The sequence below is a fragment of the Camelus ferus genome, chromosome 13 (assembly GCF_009834535.1).
Source record: "Camelus ferus isolate YT-003-E chromosome 13, BCGSAC_Cfer_1.0, whole genome shotgun sequence".
NCBI classification, from domain to species: Eukaryota; Metazoa; Chordata; class Mammalia; order Artiodactyla; family Camelidae; genus Camelus; species Camelus ferus.
The window spans coordinates 19,058,399-19,083,445 of record NC_045708.1 but is presented as its reverse complement, the minus strand read 5'-3'; the positions used below and the strand labels follow the sequence as shown (position 1 = coordinate 19,083,445).

Here is a 25,047-nt window from a genome sequence, read left to right as displayed (position 1 = left end):
TGTCTGGTTGTCTTGGTTCTCCAGGATCCTAGAGCCTCTGGGATGGGGGAGTTTTATACAGGTCTCCATAGAATCAGAGAAGAAGGAATCTTTGGAGACCCTGGGGCTGTGATTGAAATTTAGGCCCAAAAGAATTCAGGAGGGTTAGGAGGAGGAGGGAGAATGTTTATGGCTCTCCTACTATGTGTCAAATCTGGTTTAGGCACATGTTCTTGGTTAAGTTTTACGGCTGCCCTTGAGAAGGTACACATAAGGAAACTTAAGTTTCATAGGAGTTAAGTAACTTGCCACAGGTCACACAGTAAGGTCACACAGAGCTTACCAACATTGAAGTGTTTTCTTTGAGAATCACTGGGCAAAGGGGAATTTGCTGTCCACTTAAAGGAAGTTTGCTTTGTCACAGATAGGGGGAGGGGTCTGGTTCCAGACACTTGAAATGACTTCTGGCATGGAGACAGGCTAGGTCTTGATCCCTGGTTGGTTAATTATAAGTACATACCCTTTGTTCAGTCTGTGAGTTGGAAAGGACCATTTCTAAATTGTAAAGTTCACTTTGAAGTGTGTCAGAACCTCAGAGAACTCAATTTGAAACCCTGACTGCGTGCGTGGCCTGTATAAGAAAGTTCATCAACTATTGGTGCATAGACTAGACTCTTGTTTCAGAGTGGTGCCAGCCCAATAACTTTTTCTCCTCACTAAGAAGGCTGTTTCCTTGGGATAGGAAAAATTTCGCATTTGTTAGTGCAAATTTCTTTAGATTCCTGGGCTGAAAGTTTCAATAGCCGACCTCTTGATTAAGTGAAATGTTCCTTTCTTTGTGTTCCCTATTATTTGACTTCTAGATGAGTGAAATGGTGGACCTAGAGTGGGTACTGTAAATTGCAGCCCTTAATTTTTCCAAGCCTCAGAGCTTTTGGTTAATCAAAATGGTGGGACTGGCAGTATGTATTGTTCTCATATGTCAATGGTAGGGAAGAAAATTGGAAGAGGAAGTTGCTGAGAAAGAGGGCGTTTCTTAGCAGTACAGCCAATATGTATTTCTTTGTTTGAAATTCTAAAACCAGAAAAGCAGCAACTGGAGGAGGAAGGAAGGAAGGAACTGTGAAACTCTTCTTCCTGTTGAAATATCTTTAAGGACTGTCCCTGTTACTGCCGCTCTGTCCAAGGCTCTGCTTTCTCAGAAAAACTTAATTGTAATTTGTTCAGCGTTCAGAAGTTATATTCTAGAATGAAAGAATTTTAAACCTTAAACTGAGATAAATTTTTTAAAAATCAGAACATTTTACTGAGTACATTATTTATGAGTGGATGATTCTTTTTCTCAACATAATTACCAATTGCAGTCTTTGGTTTTTTTTTTTGTTTTTTTTTTTAAAAACTATGGTTTAAATTAGTGGATTTTAGCCTAAGAGGAATTGATCTGTATATTGGATGATGCAAATGTCACCATCACTTGAAAAGCACATAATGGTGTGTTTGGCTTTTGACATTTGTTGAGTCTTCTTTATTTTACAGGATTGTGTATGTGTGAATATTTAAGACGTTGAATTTATTGCGTGTGAAGATCTACATTCACTCTCAGTATTACTTACATTTTCTGGATAAGATTTAGTCTTTGGTATACCAGTCTACAGTACCTTGGGGCCAAAAAAAAAGGGGACCAAATGTGCTTCTGAATTTAGAATTTTTTGGATTTTGGAAAAGGAATATGGTACACGTACTATGTATTATGTAACATCCCAGAGAGGTGGGGGCAGCACCTTGTAATCAGACACATTACTATTTCCACAGTAAAATGTCAGAATGTTCATACCAACTGGGATAAATAAATACTATAAATAGTCTTATGTCATTTCATGTTAGAATTTGCTGCCAAATGAATAATGAAAAGCTTGTTTTTACAGCCTTTTGGATTTTGGAATTGAAGTTAAGGGACTGTAGATGTCTATGGATAAAACTTAGAACAATTACAAGGACAAATATGGTAAACCAAGCTAATTTTAAAGTCATGAGTCCTAAAATCAGTATTACATAGAAGAAACTTTTTTTCTCTCTTTCATGTGACAGTGTTATTCTAATAAATATGCGTCAATATGCATTTTTTCTTAAGTACCGAATTTTACCTTTTAATACCATCTTTGGTCCGTTTAGATGTTTGAATGACACCTTACCCCTCTTTTTTAAAAAAAAGTAATTCATAGGGTCTTGTGCTCATCAATTTTTGTATAGCAGTTAAGAGAATTGTACCTTTTCCTATATGATTTAGAGAAAGACTAATCAGTTGAAGATCTGTAGATTCATGTTTGCAGAATTTAAAGCTGATGTGCTTTAGGATGGTCTTCACTGTTAAATGGGATTTATGTCAACATTTTAAAATTTTTAATTAAGTGTTCACAATTTGTACATCTCCGTACGGAGTTATCTAAAATATATTTAATTTAGAATATTTTAAAATTCAAATGTATGCTATGTGAAAAACTTGAGCCTACCAGCTTTATGAATTTGGGTGATTTCCTTAAATGACCAAGGACTTCTAGGAGCAAATTTATAAAAATTCAGTCTAGCTGTACACCTGAAACTAACACAACATTGTAAATCAACTACACTTCAATAAAAAAAATTTTTTTAATGAAAAAAAAGGAAACAAGTGAAAAAAAAAATTCAGTCCACTCTAATTTTCTTGCACACTTTAACTGTAGAGTGAGGTGGACTGGTATTGCTGGAGGTCAAAAAACTGTTTCTTCTCTTTAAAAAAAGGCCCATGACAGCATGACTGAGAGATTCTGGCCTTCAGGACAAACAGCCACCTCAATTCATCCTCTTACTTGGAGTGCCTCCATAGTTCCTGAAAATGGTGCTTTCACTGTCTGAGAGATAGAAGGCGTGTGGGACTGTGTATCAGGAGTTGCAGGTGCAGTTGATGTATGCTTGGACTAGGGAATAGGAACAATTCTTATCCAAGCTACCTCAGTTTCTTCTGTTTCATAAGCACTGATAATATTACAAAAGGATTACAAATCAGTGAACAAATATACTATTCCAAGTTACTCTGTTGTGGCTGTGGATAAGCTTTTTAAAACAGGAACTGTGTCTCACACTTCTTTTGTATTCTGTAAAGCCTAAAGGCCAGGGCCTTGAACATCCTGCATCAAAATTTACCATTAGAAAATAAATTATATCAAAAAAAAAATGTTTCTATCTACCTATCTATCTATCTATCTTATCTATCTATCTATATCTGGGAGCTGTGATGTCAGTAAACAACCAGGGTTGAGAACTATTGGTGTAAGCATGTTGTAGGTGTTGAATAAATATATGTCGATTAATTTGCTATATTGAACCTTGTATGAATTGGGTAGGGTGAAAAGGACCCAGATTTTTTTATAAAGTAAAATAGCTTTCCAAGATACCAATACACATTAAACAGTTGGCAGGTCTGGACCCATAGTCAGTTCATTGCCAGTTACTCTGCCAGCATTACCACCTAGATTTTGTAATCTAGGCAAAATTAGATACAGTCTTGTAAAAAGGCAACTGAAAGTTTTGTTTAATCCTTGGGTGGTGCTAGGATTGACTGGAGCGACAGTTGGTAAATTGGGAATAGGTAGAAATGAAAGAACTGTTGGGGATTTGAGTCGGGGAAGTGGACTGCTGAGTACCAGTGATGCCAAGGGAAGAAGTGGAAAGTTGTAATTTAAATGCATCTCCAACACGTAACACGATGTATGGGACATAATTGGTGTTCCTTCGTTTTTGTTGACTGAAGAAACGAATGGCTCTTCGTTTAGAAAGAGGTATATAATCTGTGAAATAAGATGTTTCCTACTATCCTTCAGAACTGAGCTAAGATGTCATCTATTTCCATGAATCATTCCTAGGAAAAGTTGAGTGACTCTCTTGTGTGTGTTTTCCTTTATTAAAACATTTATTAGATAGCAGACAAATTATAAAACTCTTTCCCCTATCTGATGGTGAGCTCCATAAGGCCTGGACTGTATTGTTCATTTTTGTATGACTGGTGCTCAGCACACAATAAAGGCTTAATAAATGCTAGTGATGTTTAAACTAGGCCTCTGTCTTCTACTTTATTCTTGTAGGCTTCTGTTTCTTCCAGTTCATGGTCTTTCCTTTTCAGTTCAGATCAGCAAACATTTATTGTCTTGGACCTTGGAGCAGGGTTTTTAATCCTTGGCACTGTTGACATTTGGGGCTGGATAATATTCTGTATTGTGATAAGCTGTCCTGTGCATTGAAGGATGTTTAACAGCACCCCTGGTCTTTTCCAACTACCTAGTATACTGCAACCTCCCCCACCCCCAGCTGTGACAACCAAAAATGTCTCCAGATGTTGTCAAGTGTCCCTAGGGGAGCAGAACTGCCCCCTGTTGAAACTATGTCAAGGGTAGAAGTGGTGGAGTCATAGAGGGACTTGAGTATAGATGTCCTCAGGTGTGTACTATCCTTTCATTCCTTCTTTCTGGTTATAGTCTCTTATCTCTGACTTTTGGATGAGAAAGATAAATGAGGGAAATCAGAAGGTGACAGCCTTAAAATAGCTACGTTATTTTATTCTGTTCAAATTTTACTTTATTTGGTTTAAATATATTAGAGCTGTACAGAGAGCTGAATTATTTATGCAGATTTATGTAAATTCAGTTTCTGTCACTCATTAGATGGAGTAAAGAACTACTAGACTATTACTACCTTGCATGAAAGACTGTTTCTCTGAAAAGCTAATAGCTGAAAAGTTTAACACCTAAAGAATAACCAGCATTGGTTTTATAGAAAACTTGCCAGGACTTGTCAGGATTCTTCTTTGCTCATTTTTGAGCTTCATGGCTAAGATATGTTATATCTTTGGATGTCCTCACATAGATATTTTGTAACTCTAAAAAAATATTTAGCTAACAGGTGTGTTTTTCTAAGCTCAGTATTTTTTGTGATAGGTAGATTGGTCAAGGCAGTGGTCCTTGGTCCCTTTGGGTATTCATAAAATGATGACAAGTTTGTAGTAACATTTGGGGACTTCACTCCTTTGGCCAGCCCTCTGCAATATAACATAATCATTCATGTCTTAGTCACCATTAAAGTGAAGTTGAATGAGAGTTTTTTTTTTCCTGTTCATTTGAAGTTATGAATAGTACTCTAGAGAATTCAAATGTATAGTTATGAATGGTATCTCAGAATAGTTACCGTTTATGTAAATGAAACACACTTCTTAACTTAGAAACCAAACAGAATTGAATTAGAAAAGAGAAGAACAGAACCAAGAATTGTCGAATGCTTGCAGAAGAAATAATGTTCAGATATAGAAGTATTTCATAAAAACTTGATCTTCATCATGATCTCTATACACTCATAAAGAAAAATAGTTTGAGACTGATGGGAGAGGCTATTAAACTTTGCCTATGATACTACTTTTCGAACTGTTCCTCTTTTCTGGTAAAATATGGAAAAGTCTGAGACATACTCTCAGTTGTAAAACTAATTCCAGTTGAACAGAATGAAGTTTCTTATTTTTACAATATAGAGGCCCTTTTGGGAAAAAGCAGTGGTTCAGCTCAGTTCCAATTTGAGTGACTATGTGTATGTATATGCACACATACATACTTAAACACCTATTTATGGTGTGGCTTACAGAGACATTTAAACTTTGTAACTGACATAGTAAAGTAACGGAACATTTCTTTTACTCTCCCATATATATAACTGACAACTTTTTCTCCCCTGATTATATCATTTTTCTAGCAAGTACTCTCTCAGAAAGCGTTCTCTCAAATCATATCTCGAGAAATTGTTTTTAACTGTGTAGAAGGAGGTCTTAGGTCAAGCCCATGATGTTCCCTTCCATTCACAATTGAGAGCTGTAAGTAAATTTCCCTTTGTAGAATTCTGATCGCCTTTAAAGAGTAGTATTCCTGATATCAAAGCCATTTGTGAAATTATGAGAAATACAAGACCTGCTTTGCCCCCTTTTTACTTTTAAAGTTCCTTCAACATTCATTGGATGATAATTTGCAAAGCACAGTCTCCCACTTTGATATGTGTCATTACAGTCAGTCCCTAGCCCTTGAGATAAATTGTTATATGTTAGTAGCTACACTTTATCAGTACAGATAAACAGGCTCAGAGAGGTTAAGTAACTGCCTTATAGTCACTCAGCTAATAAATAGCAGATTTGAAATTGAACCCTGTCTCTTTTAAATGAGATTTTTTGCAGGTAAAATTTACATACAGTGAAATGCATGGAGATGCAAGGATATAATTAGATGAGTTTTGACAAATGTAAACACATGTGTGGCCAACACCCCAATCAAGAGAGAGGTTTCCACACCCTCCAAAGTTCCCTCATACCCCTTCCAGTCAGTTCCTACTCTTATAGGCAACCACTGTTCTGATTTCTGTCCTCACATATTAATTTTGCCTCGTACTGTATGCATTCTTGTGTCTGAATTCTTTTCAACATAAAATTTTTGAGATTCATCCACCTCGATGTGTATATTAGTATGAACCCATGTCTTTTGGTGCGTATCTAGAGTTCTTTCCAGCATACTGCAGTTACTGATTTGCTTATTCTTACATCATACCCTTTTTTTTTTTTTTTTTTGCTTTGGTATTTGCATGTAATTTACTTCCTTTTTCTAATGTATTAGATTTACTTGTTTTTAAAATCTCTTTGAAATTACAAAAGTAGAGGCGGGGGTATAGCTCAGTGGTAGTGTGTGTGCTTGGCATGCATAAGGTCCTGGGTTCAATCTTCAGTACCTCTCATTAAAAAAAAAAAGAATCACCCATAATCTCACTAGTTAGCATTTTGATATGTATTCCTTTTTCTCTGCATTTTGTTTACCATAGCTGAGACCATAGTTTAGTGATTTTTAGGCTTCCATTCTTATATTAGGTTTGTCACATCCTTGTTAATCAGTTCTTGTTATTCCAGGGTTCACGCTTGTGGCCACCCCAAATCTGAGTATCTAGCTGGCAGTTACCTTGGCTGGGCTGGCCATATCAAGCAGACTTTTTGAATCCTTTATGTACACTCCTTCATCACTCACCTCATTCTTGGTACCCAGACACCCAGCATTTCTCTCAGGATAGGAGGCAGTATAGTTCTGGGGTTATGAGTATAGATTCTGGAGTCAGTCCATGTGGTTTCAAACATAGGCGCCTCTGCTTACAAGCTCTGTGTGTAGCCTTGGGTAATGACTCTCTTAGCTTCAGTTTTCTCATCTGTAAAGATGGGGACCTGTTTAATTTTACTGTAAAATATGGAGCGTATCTCAGAGGACTTTGGAAGGATTAAATGATACCATTACTTAGTCCACTGCTCAAATAAAGTTAACAGTTGTTGTAAATTAAGACAGTGAGTGGCATGTTTAGTTGGATATGTCATTTATGTGGCCTAGAATTCTCCTGCTTGTGGGAAAGAGATGAAAATGTTAACTTCAAAATTTAGGGCTATGTTAACCAAAATTTATAATTTCTCTTAGGGAAATATTACCTATGAATTTGTTTAGATTGTCTTCAAATTATTTTTCTTACATTCTGTATTCCCCATCTGAGTAATGAGTTTTATTACTTTATTATATGTTAGATTGCATAGTAAACTATTATTTTTATTGGTCCTATTAAAAGCAGTAGTACTGGGTAATAAGTGTCTACTGTATGTCAGGTAGTGCATATCTCCATCCTTACAGCAGTGAGTCTCAAAGAAATTAAGTAACATTCTCACCATCACACAGTTAAGCCTCCTGGAACTAGAATTCATTTCCTTCGTCCTTTCCCTTCTGTTCCTTTCTGTTCCGTTCCCTTCCTTTTTTTGACATAAAACTCCCATCTTTCTGATTTTAAAAGCTGACCTTAAATTTAAAAAATATATGTACTTTATTGTTTCTTTAGACTTCTTTTCAAAAAAATTTTTTTTTATTTTTGGGGAGGAGGTAGTTTGGTATTTGTTTATTTTTTAATGGTACTGGGGATTGAACTCAGGACCTTGTGCATGTTAGGCATGCCCTCTACCCCTGAGCTATACCCACCCCTCACCCTGTTTCTTAAGACTTTTAACTGTATTATGACTTCTAAAATTTGATGCAGTCTCTGTTTACCATCTCACATCTTCCTTGTTTCATATTAATGTGTCCTTTATATGTCTATATGTTTTTTAAAAATCTGTATGCATACATAAGCTCCTCTATCTTTTTTTTTTTTTTTTTTTTGGATATCTTTCTAGGCCTTCCTCTATCTATTTTACCTCTTTTATGCTGTGATGGCCACAACTACACATTCTATTCTAGGTGCACATACACTTTGGTTTGTACAAGGGCAGGATAATGTGTTCTGTGTTTCCAAAGCTTTCATAGTAGCAACCAGTATTTTGTTGCCTTTTTGTAGCTATATTCAGGATAAGTCCAGGGACTCTGAAACCCTTTTCTTACATTGTATCAGGTAGCTTTAGAGCTCATCATCTGATAATTATAGTTTGGACTATTTTTGCAATACTGCATTACCTTATTTTTGTCTGCATGGAAGCTATTTTCCACACTTCTCAACACAGCTTTGTACCATCATACTTCTAGCTACTGCTTTAGTTAAAATTTTTTTTTTAAATTTTATTTATTTGAGGGAACGTAATTAGGTTTGTTTGTTTTCAGAGGTGGTACTGGGGATTGAACCCAGGACCTCCTGCGTGCTAAGCATGTGCTCTAGCGCTTGAGCTATATCCTCCCCCTTAGCTACTGCTTTAGAGTCATCTGCAAACTGGGAAGATTTCACTGGACAGTTTTTTCTAGGTAATTTCTAAAAATGTTACTTGTGATAGGTTTCAGCATCAGTCCCTGGGGGACCCCTTTGTTTATATATCTTTATCTAGAGAATGTGTTATGTCAGAACTCTCTTGTTTCTGTTTCTAAATGAATTCTTTGGGGGAAAAATTAGCCTTCTTAAACCGTATTTATTTGCTGTTTTCAGTGGCCTTCAGAAGAGTTTTTTAAATTTTTAATTCTATTTAATTTACATTATATCACATATCCTCTCACTTCAGATATGTGTGTGAGTTACCTGAAGCTTTGCAACAGTAAGTTCTCTGAAGGGCTTTGCTGTATTTAATGTTCATTAATTAGATAATGCTCAGTGTTGGGTTATTAGTTTAACATTCAACAAATAACTATTGAGTACCTGTGATGTGCCAAGTACAGAGACTACAACTCAGTGACTAAGACAGGCAAGGTCCCTGCTCTCATGCAGTTTAAGGAGTCTTGGATAGACAATAAACAAACACATAAATAAAATGTTGAGATTGTGGTATGTTAGGAAGAGAATGAAATAGAGTGCTATAGTAGAGGTAATGGAGGAACTTAGATAAAGATGGTCAGGAAAGGCTTCTCCCAGAAGGTGACAAACTGAAACTGAAGGGTGAAAATGAACCAGCCAAAAGAAGAGATGAGGAGAGTTCCAAGGTAGAAGGAGCTTTAAGGGCAAAAATATTTCAAAACTTTGTAGGGCTGATAAGGAATTTATATTTAAGTAAAATGGGAAGTCTTGATGAGTTTTGTTTTTTCAGTTGAGGTCTTGAACTTTTTTTTTTTAACCTTTTAATGCAAATTTTCAAGCATATGAAAAAGTAAAGAAAATGTGTATCTGTTTCTTAACTTCAACAATTATTAATGCATGGCCAATCTTTTTTTCTTCTAATACCCTATCTTCTCCCCTATTGTTATTTTTTTATTTATTTTAATTTTTTTAGCTTTATGAGGTATAATTGACAAAAATCTTATATATTTAAGGTACATAACATGATAATTTGATACATATATACATTGTGAAATGATTAATCACAATCAAGCCAATTAACATACATATCACCCTACAGAGTAACCATTAATGATGTACCTTTTATTTAAAGTTATTATCCTGCCTATAGACTCCAGCAGTTTAAATACTTGAATTAGCAGTGCTTTTGTTTCATTTTTACAACAGCTTTATTGAGATATTATTGGCACACAGTAAACCACATATACTTAAAATGTAAAATTTGGTAAGTTTTGACATATGTATATACCATTAAAACCACCACCATAGTCAAGATAATGAACATATTCATCACCCCTAAATGTTTCCTCCTGCCCCTTTGGGTTTTTTTTTATTGAAGTGTAGTTAATTTACATTGTTGTGTTAGTTTCAGGTGTACAGCATAGTGATTCAGTTATACGTAGATATATTTTTCATATTCTTTTTCATTATAGGTTATTACAAGCTATTGAATATAGTTCCCTGTGCTATACAGTAGGACCTTGCTGTTTATCTATTTTGTATATAGTAGTTTGTATCTGCTAATCCCAAACTCCTAATTTATCCCTCCCCCCACCTTTGGTAACCTTGTTTTCTATGTCTGAGTCTATTTCTATTTTGTAATTAAGTTCATTTGTGTCATTTTTTTAGATTCCACATATGAGTGATATCATATGACATTTGTCTTTCTCTGACTTCACTTAGTATGATAATCTCTAGGTCCATCCATGTTGCTACAGAAGGCATTATTTCATTCTTTTTCATGGCTGAGAGTAGTGGTCCATTGTATGTGGACAACTTCTTTATCCAGTCATCTGTTGATGGACATTTAGGTTGCTTCCTTGTCTTGATTTTTGTAACTAGTGCTACTGTGACCATTGGGCTGCATATATCTTTTTGAATTAGAGTTTCCTCTGGATATATGTCCTGGAGTAGGATTGCCAGATCACATGGTGAGTCTATTTTTAGTTTTTTAAGGGACCTCCATACTGTTTTCTGTAGTGAATGCACCAACTTAAATTCCCACCAACAATGTAGGAGGGTTCCCTTTTCTCCTCACCATCTCAAGCATTTATTATTTATGGACTTTTTTGGCAGGAGGTGGGGGTTTGGAGCTATACCCTCCCTCCCTATGGCCTTTTTAATAATAGCCAATCTGACCAGTGTGAGGTGATACCTCATTGTAGTTTTGATTTGCATTTCTCTGATAATTAGTGATGTTGAGCATCTTTTCATTTTCCTGTTGGCCATCTGTATGTCTTCATTGGAGAAATGTCTGTTTAGGTCTTCTGCCCATTTTTTGATTGGGTTGCTTGTTTTTTTATTATTGAGTTGGATGAACTGTTTGTATATTCTGGAAGTTAAGCTCTTGTCAGTCACATCATTTGCAAATATTTTCTCCCAGTTCATAGGTTGCCTTTTCATTTTGTTCATGGTTTCCTATACAGTGCAAAAGCTTATAAATTTGATGAGGTCCCATTTGTTTATTTTTGCTTTTATTTCTATTGCCTTGGTAGACTGACCTGACCTAGGAAAACATTGCTGCAATTTATGTCAGAGAATGTTTTGCCTGTGGTCTCTTCTAGGAGACTTACGGTGTCCTGTCTTAGGTTTAAGTCTTTAAGCCATTTTGAGTTTATTTTTGTGTATAGTGTGAGGGAGTGTTCTAACTTGATACATATGAAGCTGTCCAGCTTTCCCAACACCACTTGCTAAAGAGACTGTCTTTTTTCCATTGTATATTCTTGCCTCCTTTGTTGAAGATCAGTTGACCATATGTGTATGGGTTCTCCTGCTCATTTATAATCACTCCCTCCTGCTCTGATGCCCACTCCCACACCCCATTACATAGGCAACCACTGGTTTGCTTTCTATCAGTATAAAATAGTTTGAATCTTCTAGAATTCTATATAAATGTAATCATACAGTATGTGCTCATTGACAGTGGGAGGGTGTCTGGTGTCAGAATTTCATTCAGGATAATTAGTATGAGATTCATTCTTGTTGTTGCAAGTATCATTGGTTGCCAAGTAATAATCCGGTAGATGAATATACTAATTGGTTTATCTAGTCACCTGTTGATGGACATTTGGTTTGTTACAACTTTTTGGCTTTTATAAATAATGATGCTTATGAGCATTCATGTACAGATTTTTTTGTCTGGACACATGTTTTCATTTCTCTTGAGTATATACTTACGAGTGGATTTGCTAGGTCATATGATAACTCTTTGAGGAACTGCCAGACTGTTTTCCCAGGTGGCTGCACCATTTTACGTTGCCACCAGCAGTGTTGATTCCAATTTTTCAACATCCTCACCGGTATTTCTTATCTGTTTTTTTTTAATTACTAGTTTTTGTTTGGGCTTATTTTTTTGATGGGGGGAGGCAATTAGGTTTATTTATTTATTTTTAATGGTGGCGCTGAGGATTGAACCCAGGACCTCGTTGCATATTAGGCACACACTCTACCACTGAGCTATATCCTTTCCCCTTGGAAACTCTTAGCTTTTATGACAAAGCATTGTTCTAGTTCTCCTTCTGCCTTCCTTGATACTTTCTTCTTTGTCAATCTCCAAGTTGTCCTCTGTCCTTGCCACTCTGTTTATGCATTTGTGTTAGGAGGTCATCTCCTCTCTCATGTCTTTAACTACAGCTTCCACGTATTAACTCCCAGATGTGTATTTCCATCTCTGAACCCCAGTCCCAGAATTCCTGTTGAATCACTCCACCTGGATATCCCTTCTGTACCTCCAGCTTTTTATGGACTGTTGGTTTTTGGGAACTAGTGGTCAAATTAGTACAGCTTGTTTCCTCTTTGCTTAGAAGACATGTTTATAGGTTTTAAGGATGGATTTTTATAGATTTTTAATGATGGAATCTTTGCTTTTCTAAGGAAGATGCGTAGCATACTGGGCAGCATTTTCCTTCAGGACCTTAATGTCCTTGTAAGTTAAAACAAGGAGGCTAAGCTTTTCTTCTGCGCACTCCCCTCAAAGCCCTCTGACTTGCTACCTTTTATCCTGACTCACATATTTCCATTTACTCATTCACTCAGTCATTTATTCAGCACATTTCAGGGCTACTATAGGTCTGCCAACATTACCAAACATTGGCTCTGCTATTTTCCCAGTTCACTCAGATGTAAGGCCTTAGTTACTATTGACTTCTCTGGACTCCCTGTCTCTTTTCATGCTAAGACACTCTCAGGTCCCTCCCTGTCTTTTTCTCCTGCTACTCCAGTTACAGGTCCTTTTGCCTTGACCATTGCTTCTACTTCCAATCTCCCTACCCAACTCCATTCTGTTCTTCTTTGCTTAAGAGAGATGTAAAGCATCTTCCTAAATATTCTATACTCTATAACTCCACTTGTGGGACTCTTATCACTTACTGACTAAAGTACAAACTCAACTTGATATTTAAGATTCTGTGACCTGGCCCTACTTGTCTTTCCAGCCTTGCTTCCTGCTACTTTTGTAATAATGTCCTCATCTCATTCCCCAGAAACATCTCATTATTTTCTGCTTATCTGCCTCTGCTCACACTGTCTGTCCACTTCAGACATAATACTCATTGTCTTTACATGTCCAAATCTTGTTTTTAATGTTTAGTTATATGACACTCCTCTATGATGCCTTTTGTGATTTACTTAACCAGAAGTAAACCATAACTTCATTACTTTTTACTTTGTTTTATATTTATGTACTTATCTCATCTCTCCTATATGATGAAACTCTTTAAGGAGAAACTATTTCTTATATCTCTGTACATCTTCTACAGTGCTATGGCCTTTGCACTTCGTAGTTACTCAATAAATACTTGTTGAGTGAGATAATTTTGCAAATAATATTCCTGGAGGCAGAAAACTAGATTGTATGACCTTTTGAGGTACTTGCCAATCCCATGACTTATTTTCATAGATTTTTGTAGATTCAAGAGCTGAAAGTGTCCTTATAGATACATTTTTCTCCTATTTAAAAAAATATATGGGGGGAGGGTATAGCTCAGTGGTAGAACACATGCTTAGTATGCACGAGGTCCTAGGTTCAATCCCCAGTACCTCCATTAAAAAATAAATAAATAAACCTAATGGCACACCCCCCAAAAAGGAAAATTTCAAACATGTACAAATGTAGAAAGGATGATATAATGAACCCCTGTATGCTCACCACTCAGCTTCAACAATTACAACTCATGGTCAGTCTTGTACTACAGTCTGTACTACCACCTACTCTCTCATCCTCACTGGATTCTCTTGAAAGAAATCCCAGACAGCTTATCATTTAAATTGTAAGTAATTTCATTATGTAGCTTTAAAAGATAAAAGATAAGTACTCCTTTTTTAAAAACAAACACAGTATGCAGTACATATCAAATATCCAGTTAATGTTTATATTGCTTTCTCTCTCTCTTCCTTCATCTGTGCCCCCTTTTCTCTCTAAACATTTGGTTTATTCAAATCAGGTTCCAGAAAAGGTCCATACATTTATTTGGTTTATATGGCTCTCAAGTCTCTTTTAATCTTTGGGTTCTGTTACCTCTTTTTTCCATATATATTTTATATATATATATATATATATATATATATATATATATATATATATATATATATATTTGTTGTTATTGTTGAAGAAAGCAAGTCGTTCTGTAGGTTTCCTATTCTGGATTTTGCTAATTAAATTTTTACGGTTTATTTGTTTTTCTGTCTCTTGTAATTCCCTGTAAGCTGGTTTTTAGATCTAGAGCAGCATTGTCTAATAGAAATATTCAAGCCTCAAATGAAATTTAAATTTTCTAGTAGGCACATTAAAAAGTAAGAAGAAACAGATGAAATTCATTTTAATAATATTTTTTATTAACCTGATAGTTGCAAATTATCATCTTAACTAATGTAATGAATATAAAATTATTGCAATATTTTACATACTAAATCTTTGTAATTCGGTGTGTATTTTATACTTACAGCACATTATCAGTTTGTTTGTTTATTTATTTATTAAAGCATATATCAATTTAGATGAGCTAGCTACATTTCAAGTGCTCAATAGCTACATGAGTGTAGTGGCTACCTATTGGATGGCACAACTCTGGAGGCTTGACCTAAGTCAGGTTCCTGCTTTGGCAGTGTAATGCAGGCAGCCTATAATGTCCAGATGTCTCTTTTTGTGTTGTAAGTGGTCATGGATAATGATTACCTAAATCCTTTACTTTAGTAGATGTTTGCAAAATGATGATACTCTAGTTCTGACATTCTTTCTTCATTTAGGAGCTGGAATATTTCAAAAAAAACTTCCCTAATTAACTCTTTGGTTACTCTGAGGTTTTTGACTTGTACAGGAAAGTCAGGATAAACACTTGATTCTTTACTTTTATTTCTTTATTTGCTTGTTTTCAAAATGATGAGTTGGTTCCCTGGTATACTCCATAAGGTATCAGTGAGTTTTTTTTTAAAGCATCATTATGAATTAAAGGGTTTAAACATATTTGATATGTTTTAATCAATTGTAGTTATTCTTATTGATATTCAATTTGTCCCATCTTGAATGAGTGGGAACCTCTTCAAGTTGGCTCCTGATGCCTTTTGACATAACTACAGTAGTTTTCGATAGTGTTCCTTGCTTTCTAGTATAAGATGTTCCAGACTCATACATTTCCTGCCCTTTAGTCAAAGAGCTCTGGATGCTTTTAGTGAAATACTGTATTAGAGGCCACATTTATTGCCTAGGAAACTGAAGGCTGGAGAACTAGAATGATTTAACCAAGGTCACACAGATTTAGCAGCATAATCTGGCCTAGAACCCTGGACTTCTAGCTCTTAGCTCTATGCCGTTGCCACTTTGCCTTGCTTCCTCTACCTAGTTTCTGTGACAGGTGTTTTAACTGCATTTGAGCTTCTACTCTAGGCCATCCAGGGAAGATAGGTTTTGTGGGTCACCATTGGAGATACAATCAAACCTCATTAATTTGGGCTAATTGGGGTAAATCCTAGTAAGAGTGTTGTGTGTTGTTTTTCTTTAGGTGCAGCTGTTACTTTGAGTCATAACTGAAACTAGGCTAATAGTGTTACTAGGTTATTTTGTTAGATAGAGGTCCCTGTACCTGGTTTAATAAATAGATGAGAATGAAGTGCAATTTAACTTTAATTGTATGTAAATTAGACTCCTGAAATGCTTAAAACAGCTCATTAGACATTTCTCCCTGCAATCTTATTTATACAGTGTTTCCTTAGCCAGACTTTTCTTTTTTATAGAGTGCAGAGGTAAACTTTAGCTCAGGTCTGAATTTGTCTCAAGTTTTGAATGTGTGTGGAGTCTATATTAATGAAGTGTTGCCATAAAGTTCAGAGAACCTTGGGATATTTGAGAAAGTACAGAGGAAGAACACCTGGAAAGTGAGACAGTTGGCATTTTCAGCCTACCAGAATGCAACTCCTTGCATTTGAAAGTAAGCCCAAAGTGCTTTTGAAAGTCGAAGAGCTTTCAGAAAGCTCATTCACCTACCTGAAAAGTAGTGTCTCTCTAGGGCCTCATTTAGAGATAACTGTGTATATTGAGAGACAGAGAATCCAGGTGTGCAAGGGTTGACAGTGTTGCCTTTTGGCTCTGTAGTGCAGAGTAAGTCACTTGACCTCTCTGAGCCTCAATTTATTCATCTATAATGAGGTAATTAAAATTGGGAATAGTAATACATATTCTTTTTACCTCACACATTTGTGAAATTCATATCAGCTAATTAAACAAATGACAGTAGGTATTATTGAATTAATGGAGATGATATCAAAGTGCTTTTTTAACTAGAAGTTTTGTACGACCATAAGCATTATTAGAATGGTATAGATTAGATGCACTAATACATACTAATGAGCAAAAGCATGATTGCAGAAGGAGGAGAGTCAAGATGTCTGTCCAGAACTTTTAGCTGTTTTACGACAGAGGCATACAGCACTCACACCTCAGGAGCCTCTGACAGCATCATGGTTTATAGCATAGTACCACTGCTGATGGAAGACCCTGAGTTACCAAGAATAGGTTAAATTATATTTAGTATATTCTGTTTAAGAAATAATGGATATGCACAATATATTTTACAGAGATTTTCATAAAAATGACTTCAAGAAGTATAGTGTCTAGAGAGTTATTTCCATTATCTGACAGTTCTACCTTACATGGAGTCTCTTGTTCCCTAAAAGCAGCTAACACCTGCACTAAATGCCAACAATTTACATTCTTTATCTATATTTACTCCTGTATTTCTCCCAATAATCCCATGACGGGAAGAAATTAAGAAACCTGCCCACAGTTCTGGATTAGGATCCTGGATTCAAGGGAACAATTCTTGTAAAGAGCATTATTGGGACAATTGGTAGAATTTAGGTTTGGACTTTATGTTAGATGATAATATTGTATCATTGTTAAATTTCCTAAAGCGATAACTGGACTGTAGTTTGTTCTGCAACCTACCATCAAATGGTTAAAAACTTAGTAGTAAAGTTGTGTGTGTGTGTGTTTAGAGAAGGGGGGAATAAAAGTAAATATGAGAAAATGTTCATAATTGGTGAACCTAGGTGAAGGGCATAGAGGAGTTCTTTGTACTATTCTTGCAACTTTTCTCCAGGTTTGAAATTATTTAAAAATAAAAAGTAAAACCAAAAAAAATTTCTCAAGGACACACAGCTAGAGTTTATAAGGGTTGAGATTTCAACTCCAGCCATTTGGTTCCAGAATCCGTGTTCTTAATCACTGCTATTTTGCTGTTATATTCATGGTGCTAGATAAATGAGGTAAATCTGTACTAAATTTTAAGTAAGTAGGACTGTGATTGGATCCTGAATATTGAGCTGTTTTAGCAGCTCTGCTCCTGGTTCTTGAAGAATAGGTTGATTGTATACTTTATTGTGTAAATCAGTTCACTTAAAAATTTTTTTAATTGAAGTATAGTTGATTTACAGTGTTATATTAGTTTCAGGTGTACAATATAATGATTTGATTATTTTTTAAACCAGTTCATTTTTTTAAGAGTAACAGGGAACACTATTAATAATTACTCTGGGACAATTGATGGAAACCAAAATGATGGACACCCTGGAAGAACACCTGTTGGCAGAGTTATTTTTAACAAATGTGACAAGACATAAATAATTGCTTCATTATAATTGAATTTTGTTTACCATGGATTCTTGTTTACACAGTACACTTTTTTCTCCTGACTACAAACCTTAGGCCTTCACTTGATTCATTTTCATATTTTTTTCCTCTTGATTTTGTTAATTCTTTTGCTTCCTTCCAGACCACTGGGAAATACTCTTTGCCAAACTCCATTTCCTCCAAGTCTGAAAAGCATCACCAGGAATTTATGTAACACTTGTCTAGTTTTTTAAAATATTGGTGTTTAAAACCATAAATCCCCAAACAACTTTATTAACGTGATTTCTGTAAGGAGAGGAACTAGTAAAATGCATCTGTATTACGAGATTGGTAGAGAAGTATTACTGTTGTCCAACTTCCCGTAGCTATTTGGGGCATGTGTATTGTATGGTACTGGAGGCTGTGATAATGCTTGGTAAGAAGGATTATACCAGTTTAGAATCAAAGGCAAATGTGCTATTTTACTGATCTGTTGCCCAGGTAGTTAGTGTCCATTGCTGTTCTTCTGATTGTGCTTATTTGCAATAACGGTCTCCTGGACTGTGTCCAGTTAAAGATGTTGACCTTCACTGACAGAGGACTAGTATTTTTGGTCAGTCCCTAAACAAGCTTTCAAAATGATTCTAATACAATCTGCTTTGGATTTTTAAAGCTCAACTACTTCCTCTTTGCTTCGTCATCCTCACACAGAATGAGCATTCACTCAGGCAGAAGGTGGGACAGGGCAGGGACTCTGAAATTTAAATCAGATAGTTTTCCTTCTAGTTAGCTACTATGTTATAAGGTTTGGGGAAGAAGTGGATAAAACAAATGACTAGCATACTTTTTTTGGGAGAGGGGATTAGGTTTATTTATTTGTTATTTTAAATATTTATTTATTTATTTTAATGGAAGTACTGGGGATTGAACCAAGGACCTCATGAATGCTAAATGTGTCCTCTGCCACTGAGCTATACCCCCCCATACCTTTTATTTTAAACTACTAAATTTGACTTTTTTTCTTAAATCATGAAATATGCTTTTATAGTAAGTCTTAATTGCATTTTTATTTTTAAAAGTAATGTGTATTTTATAGTTCAAAGCTGTTAAATTTTATTCCTGATTTTTTCTCTAAATTCAGTGAATTGCTATTTTTAAATGGGTAGTGTTTTTGTTTTTGTTTTTACATCTAATTTAATGAATGAGAGTTGCCTCTGAAACAAGTTTTTATTTAATTAAAAAAGTGGTCTGTATTTTAAAGACAAATGTGTATGTTACTCAGGTCAACCATATATCAATCAAAATAATAAAATACTTATCAATTTTGTATTTTTTATTTGATGTAGTAAATCAAGAAATACTTCTGAGAACATATTATGTACAAAAGACTGTGATAGATAGACATGATCCTCTGTCCAAAAGAAGCCTATATATTCTAGGAACACAGAGGCACATGAACATGTCGCAATATTGTGATATCTCAGATCGTTATATTTTGGATCCTTATCTCTGCCCTTATTCTAGTCTTCTAGCCATTTTTTAATTTACAGTGGTGTATTAGTTTCTGGTACAGTTTATTCTTCATTGGCTCCCACTCCTTTTCTCCTTGTCTTTTCTCTGATTCTTATTTCACAGTCAGCAAGAGTCAGAAAGACCTTTTTATTTTTTTAAGATTTTTTTCTTAGAAGATTCTGTTCATCTTTCTATCCACTTACCCAGTATTTATGAAGAATTGATGGTGACAGTGTTCCTTGGCACCTCAGGATTTAGGAGATACTACCTTCCCTCAAAGAACTCACAGTCTATCCCTGTTATAACTGTAATGTGGGATGGATGCTGTCAGAGAGGAAAATAGAGTGCTGTTGAAGCAGTAGAGAGCTTAATTAATTCTGGGGAAGAGTCAGGATGGCTTCATGGAAGCAATTACATTTGAACTGGGCAGGGAAGGATTAATAAAATTTCAAGAAGCAGGAAAAGAAAAAAGAACTGAAAAAAAGGAAGGTATTCCAGGAAGCAGGAAATGTCTTGATTGAAACCACAGGCATGAGAGTACAATAGTGGCTGAAGTGTAGAGCATTGGAAAAGTGTGACCAGCAAGGAGGCTGAAAAAGTATATTGATATCAGATAGTCAGAGGCCTTAAGTACCACAATAATTGTTCCACTCTGATTTTTCTGTCTCATTCTAGTCCTTCTAAAGTCTCCAACTCACCTTCAGTTCTCAGATGAAAATTTGCAGGTTTGCATGTGTATTAGGTGTCAGTATGGCTGAGATTTGGTTATACAGTTCTACCTCTCTCTGTGCTAAGAAAGACCAGTCTTCATCTGGCTAATTGTTGGGAGGCAGCATTCTGAATGACCTCCAACCATTCTAGGCTTTCAGAGAAGGGATTCGGTCTCAGTGTTTTTGAACAATAAAAAGTAGCATCTTTCTACAAAAAGGGTTGGAGATGCTTAGCCTCATTAGCAATTAGGGAAATGCACATTAAAACTATAGTGATACACTGTTTTATGTCTATCAGATTGGAAATTAAAGTCTGACCAAAAATGTGAGTAAGGATATGAAGCAAACAGAACCCAGCAAGCAGTAGTGTAAATGGGTACAATTATTTTTCGAACCAATTTGGCATTATCTCATGATTGAAGATGTGCTTACCCTATGACCCAGCAATTCCACCCCTAGGCATCTACCCTAAAGAACTCTTGCACTTGTGTAGCAGGAGACATGTACAGAAATGTCCATAACAACACTGTTAGCATTAGCAAAAACAAACCAAAAATCCAAACTGGGAAAAATCCCAATATCCATCAACTCTGAATTGGATAAATAAATCACGATGTGGCCATACAGTTGAATACTGTGTAACAGTGGAAATGATTAAATTACAGCTATAGCAACATCAATGAATCTCAATAAATCGTAGAGTGAAAAGTTGCAGAAGAATATACGTTATGATTAGATTCATGTAAAGTTCAGAAACATGAAACTAAATAATATAATGTTTAGAGATAAATGTGATAAAGTTATACAGAAAAACAAGGGAATGGTAAACACAAGTGTGGGCGTAGTGTTATAGTGAAAAGAGAAGGAGATGGGTTTGGGGAGAGACATGCAGGGAACTTTAAAGCTAATAGTCATATTCTAAAACTAGGTGGTAGGTACACTGATATTGGCTGTGTCACTATTCTTTATACCTTACATATTAATTTAAAAAATTAATATCTATAAATTTTAAAGCATTAAGAAAAGGTTGGTGATACTTGATCTAGTCTAGTGTTCCCCCTATTCTGCTTTCACACATAAACACATTTTTCAGAATGTAAAAACTGAGGCCCAGAGAGATTAAGTAATTTAATTGTTCAAGAGAGAAAGCTTATCAGTGACAGGTTGGTCTCAAACTCAGTGTGGAGCAGTTTCTATCATTTTATGTTGCAACTTTCCCATAATGTAGATTCTATCAATCTATTAGAAGTGCTTCCATTTGGATTACTGCCTCAGTCTTTCTCCCCTTCATGTAGTACGTTCTCCACACTGCTGCCGGAGAGCTTTCTAAATGCAAATCCGATCCAATCATGTCACTCTGGCCTCAATCTTAAGTAGTTTCCAGTAACCTTCAGCACATTCCAGGTGCTATAGTGCAGCATACGAGGCTCTGTGCCTGAGTTTCTGTCTGCTTTATTAGCCTCTTCACTGGTGACTTCCTGTGCCTCAGCCACCAAGCTATTTGCTGTCCCTGGAACACTGTCTGTGCACACGCTTCTCCCTCCACCTGAAACTTCTTTTAGCCAACTCTTTTTGTCTTTTAAGACACACTTTCTTAACTGACCCCCTTCACCCCCAGTCTGAGCCGAGTGCCTCCATAACACCTTGAACTAACATTTGTGGTCACATTTATCACTCAGTATTACTGTCCCCCTTTTAAATTTGTCTCCTTCAGTAGCTTTCAAGCTTCTGAGGGCAGGGGCAATATTGAATTATACCCTTTGTGTGTGGCACAGTGCCTGGTATGTAATGTTCATTGAATGAATGAATGAACAAATGAATGAATAATTGGATATCACTTTATACAGATCCCACATATAGTTGGAAGTTGTCATTTGTTTGCCAGATTCTCACCAGCTCTCTCTCTGTTTATAAAGACAGGAAGGAACGGAAAAAAGGGAAAGAAAGAAAGACGAACAAGCTGGTGGGTGAGTAGGTGGGTTAGGAAGAAGTACTGAGAGGAGGGAAGCAAGAGGTTGATTTGGGAGGGAAAGGAAAGGTTCAGAGACTTAATAACATTTTAGGCCAAGTGCCTGGAGAGTTTAATAACAGCCTGGATTTCTTTCAAGTTGTGGACATGTGCTGATTTTCATGACTTACCCTATTCTGACCTTCCTTAGCCTTTTTGGGAATTTATCTTCTTTGGCTGATAACTCTATCATTTATCTTTCTTTCCATTAGGTAGTAAGAGCTTTGAGATGCATGAATAGAAGGGAGGCAGCAGATAGCTTATGTTGCTCAGGGTGACCTTGGTTTTTTAATTTTATTATTTTTTTTAATTAAAAATTTTTTTTTATTTTTTGCCTTGGTTTTTAATTTATAACATCTCACTCTATCACCTGATATTTCCTAGGGCTTAGAGAGTATATGTAGATACTGTCTTGTGATCTGGTGAGCTACACAGAATCATAATTCTAAAACAGAGTTTGAACTTGAACTATTCAGATTGGGTTCTCTTCCCTCAGGAAGAGGTGCTGTAAGACTGGCGGTCTAGACACCCTCACCATCCTCACCTTCGTGAGGGTCAAAGCACAAGAGCCACTAACTGTAGCTTCATTCATTGATAAGTATTTGTTGAGCATTTTTTTTGTGCCTATCATGGTGGTAGGAACTAGGATCAGAGATGACTGATCACCAGCCTCAAATAATTCACAGTCTAGTGGGAGAGCAAGTAAGAAAACCAGTCATTTTAATGCAGTGTGATGGGATACGCATACACAGGATGTTGTGGAACTTTAAAGAATATGTGGGGTAGGGGTACCAAACTCTGTTGGAGCAAGGCATGTCAATAGATATATAACTTGAGCTCAATCATGGAAGATCCTAGAAGTTGGTGGGGGTTGTGGTGAATGATTAGACTGGAGCAGAAGTATGGAGGCAAGAGAGAACATGATGCAATGGGGAGCCATGGGAAAGTCTATAGGACTTCAGGGAAGGGTATGTTTATATGAAGATGTGACAGGGGATGAGAGTGGAGCCATATAAAGGGACCATATTGTGAATGATCTTTTCTACTTTCCTAAATAAAAAGGATTATCAGTAGAAGTGTTTTTATTCATCTAATGTTAGATGTTTTTCTTACTGTTGTCTCTTGAGCAACTGAGTTTTAGCTAATGTTTTATTTCTTTGGTTTGTTCTTTTTATGATACCTGAATTTGGAGCCTTCTTTTTATGCTTTAGGTAACTCCACTTTGAGTACTATCTAGTCAAACCCCACACTCAGGCATCGTGGAGTGGATGATGCATTGCTGTGAAGGCAGCTTGGAAGGGGGAGGATTTAAATGACCTTCAAAGACTAATGTCAGGCTCCCATGTCAATGTCATTGCAATTCATGCATGCATGGAGAGTGGGAAAGGGAACTTAATTATGGAGGAGGGGAGCCGTAACCCTGCTTGAATGGGTAGTTGAAAGTCCTGGACCCGCCCCTTAGCCTCAAAAAAGAACTTTCTTAACATTTGCTGCCAAAGAGGTCATCGGGAGAGCCCACATAAATACCATCCTCCCTCTGGAGTGTGTGAGCAAGTCTTATTCTTTTGCTTCCACAGGTGCAGAATAGGTTCACCAAATAGTATTCTGATCTCTATTGAACAGAATTTGGCATCTTATTGTCCTTTTCCAGAAAATCAGCCCCTTTAAAGCATGGAACATGGCAATTTTAGGTCAGCAGGCATTTAAAGACATCTTTTTACCTTTCAGGGGCTGGCCTAATAAGCTATATTTTGTACAAAAATACCAGTGTTATCAAGATGAGACTTGAATCATTTAAATCTTGAAAGGGGCTTAGTTTTAGCTGCTGTTATATCTTTTACTTGTGAAATTACTTCTTGTCTTTTAATGGCACTCTCCTCCTGGAGAACTGTGATCATCAGATATCAGGCTTCATTCCTTCTGCTAACCTTTGGTAACTGTTCAGAATTCATTACAGTGTTTGGGGTGAGGGAACTCACAGTAACCCATGTCACTGTCCTTTTGGAACATAAAATAGCTTTCCATAGTTTGCCTGGTTGACAGCAGAAGCCAGCCTTATGTAGTCAGTAACTCTTCCAGCATGGCTACAGTCCAAATGACCAAAGGAGTTAGTCATAGTCAGGCTTATCAGTTTCATTAATTTGTTTTGAGAAGTGGTATCAGAGAGGCAGAGCCACATCTTTGGCTCATTAATACAGGGATCTGAACAGAAGAATCTGTTTCGGTGAAATTCTTGAGAGTTGCTGAAAACCCATGATGTTTCTTTGTACGTTAAATAGAACTTTTCTACTTTGGAGGGAGAGTGCTATACAAACATGGTCCCAGTTGTTACCAGTACAACATATGTATTCATACAGTTCTTGCTATTTCTAAAGTCTGGAAAATGCTCTGTGTTAATCTAAATAAAATTTTAATTTTTCTAAATACATATTCATATCTTAAAACAACACTCATTGACAGATTTTGGTAGGAGGTAGAAAAACAAAGCTCAGTCTTCTTAATTCCTCATCTGTGAAGCTTTTCCCCTTCATTTTAATAGAAGTTCTTCAGTGCACAGACCATGGCAGAGCCATTTTCCAAGCAGTCCATAGAGATATAGCTATGCAGTTTACTTACTCTTGGTCACCAAGAAAGAGTGAAAATCAAAGAACCAGGTGGCTGCTAAGGGAAGATGTAACAGCAAACTTGAGGGGCTAGACCAGAGAGCAGGAAGAATGTTTGGGGGTGATCTCAGGAAACTACAGTTGACAGTAACAAAATAGAAATTAGGTAGTGGAAAATTTAGGCTACTATATGAGAGACATGCTCCTAACAAATTTTGACTTGGAATTGTCTTTCTGAGTAAAGCTTTTGTGATTATTGAGATGCCACAGAATTCATCTCTTGGCTTTTTGTCCCACAAAGGCATC

The 25,047-nt window shown here is 36.2% G+C and overlaps 1 protein-coding gene across 3 annotated transcripts in view; it reads left to right on the top strand.

Moving 5' to 3' along the window:
• Window positions 1–25,047, top strand: part of WASF2 (WASP family member 2) — a 59,955-nt gene that overhangs the window by 1,776 nt on the left and 33,132 nt on the right. The window lies entirely within an intron of this gene.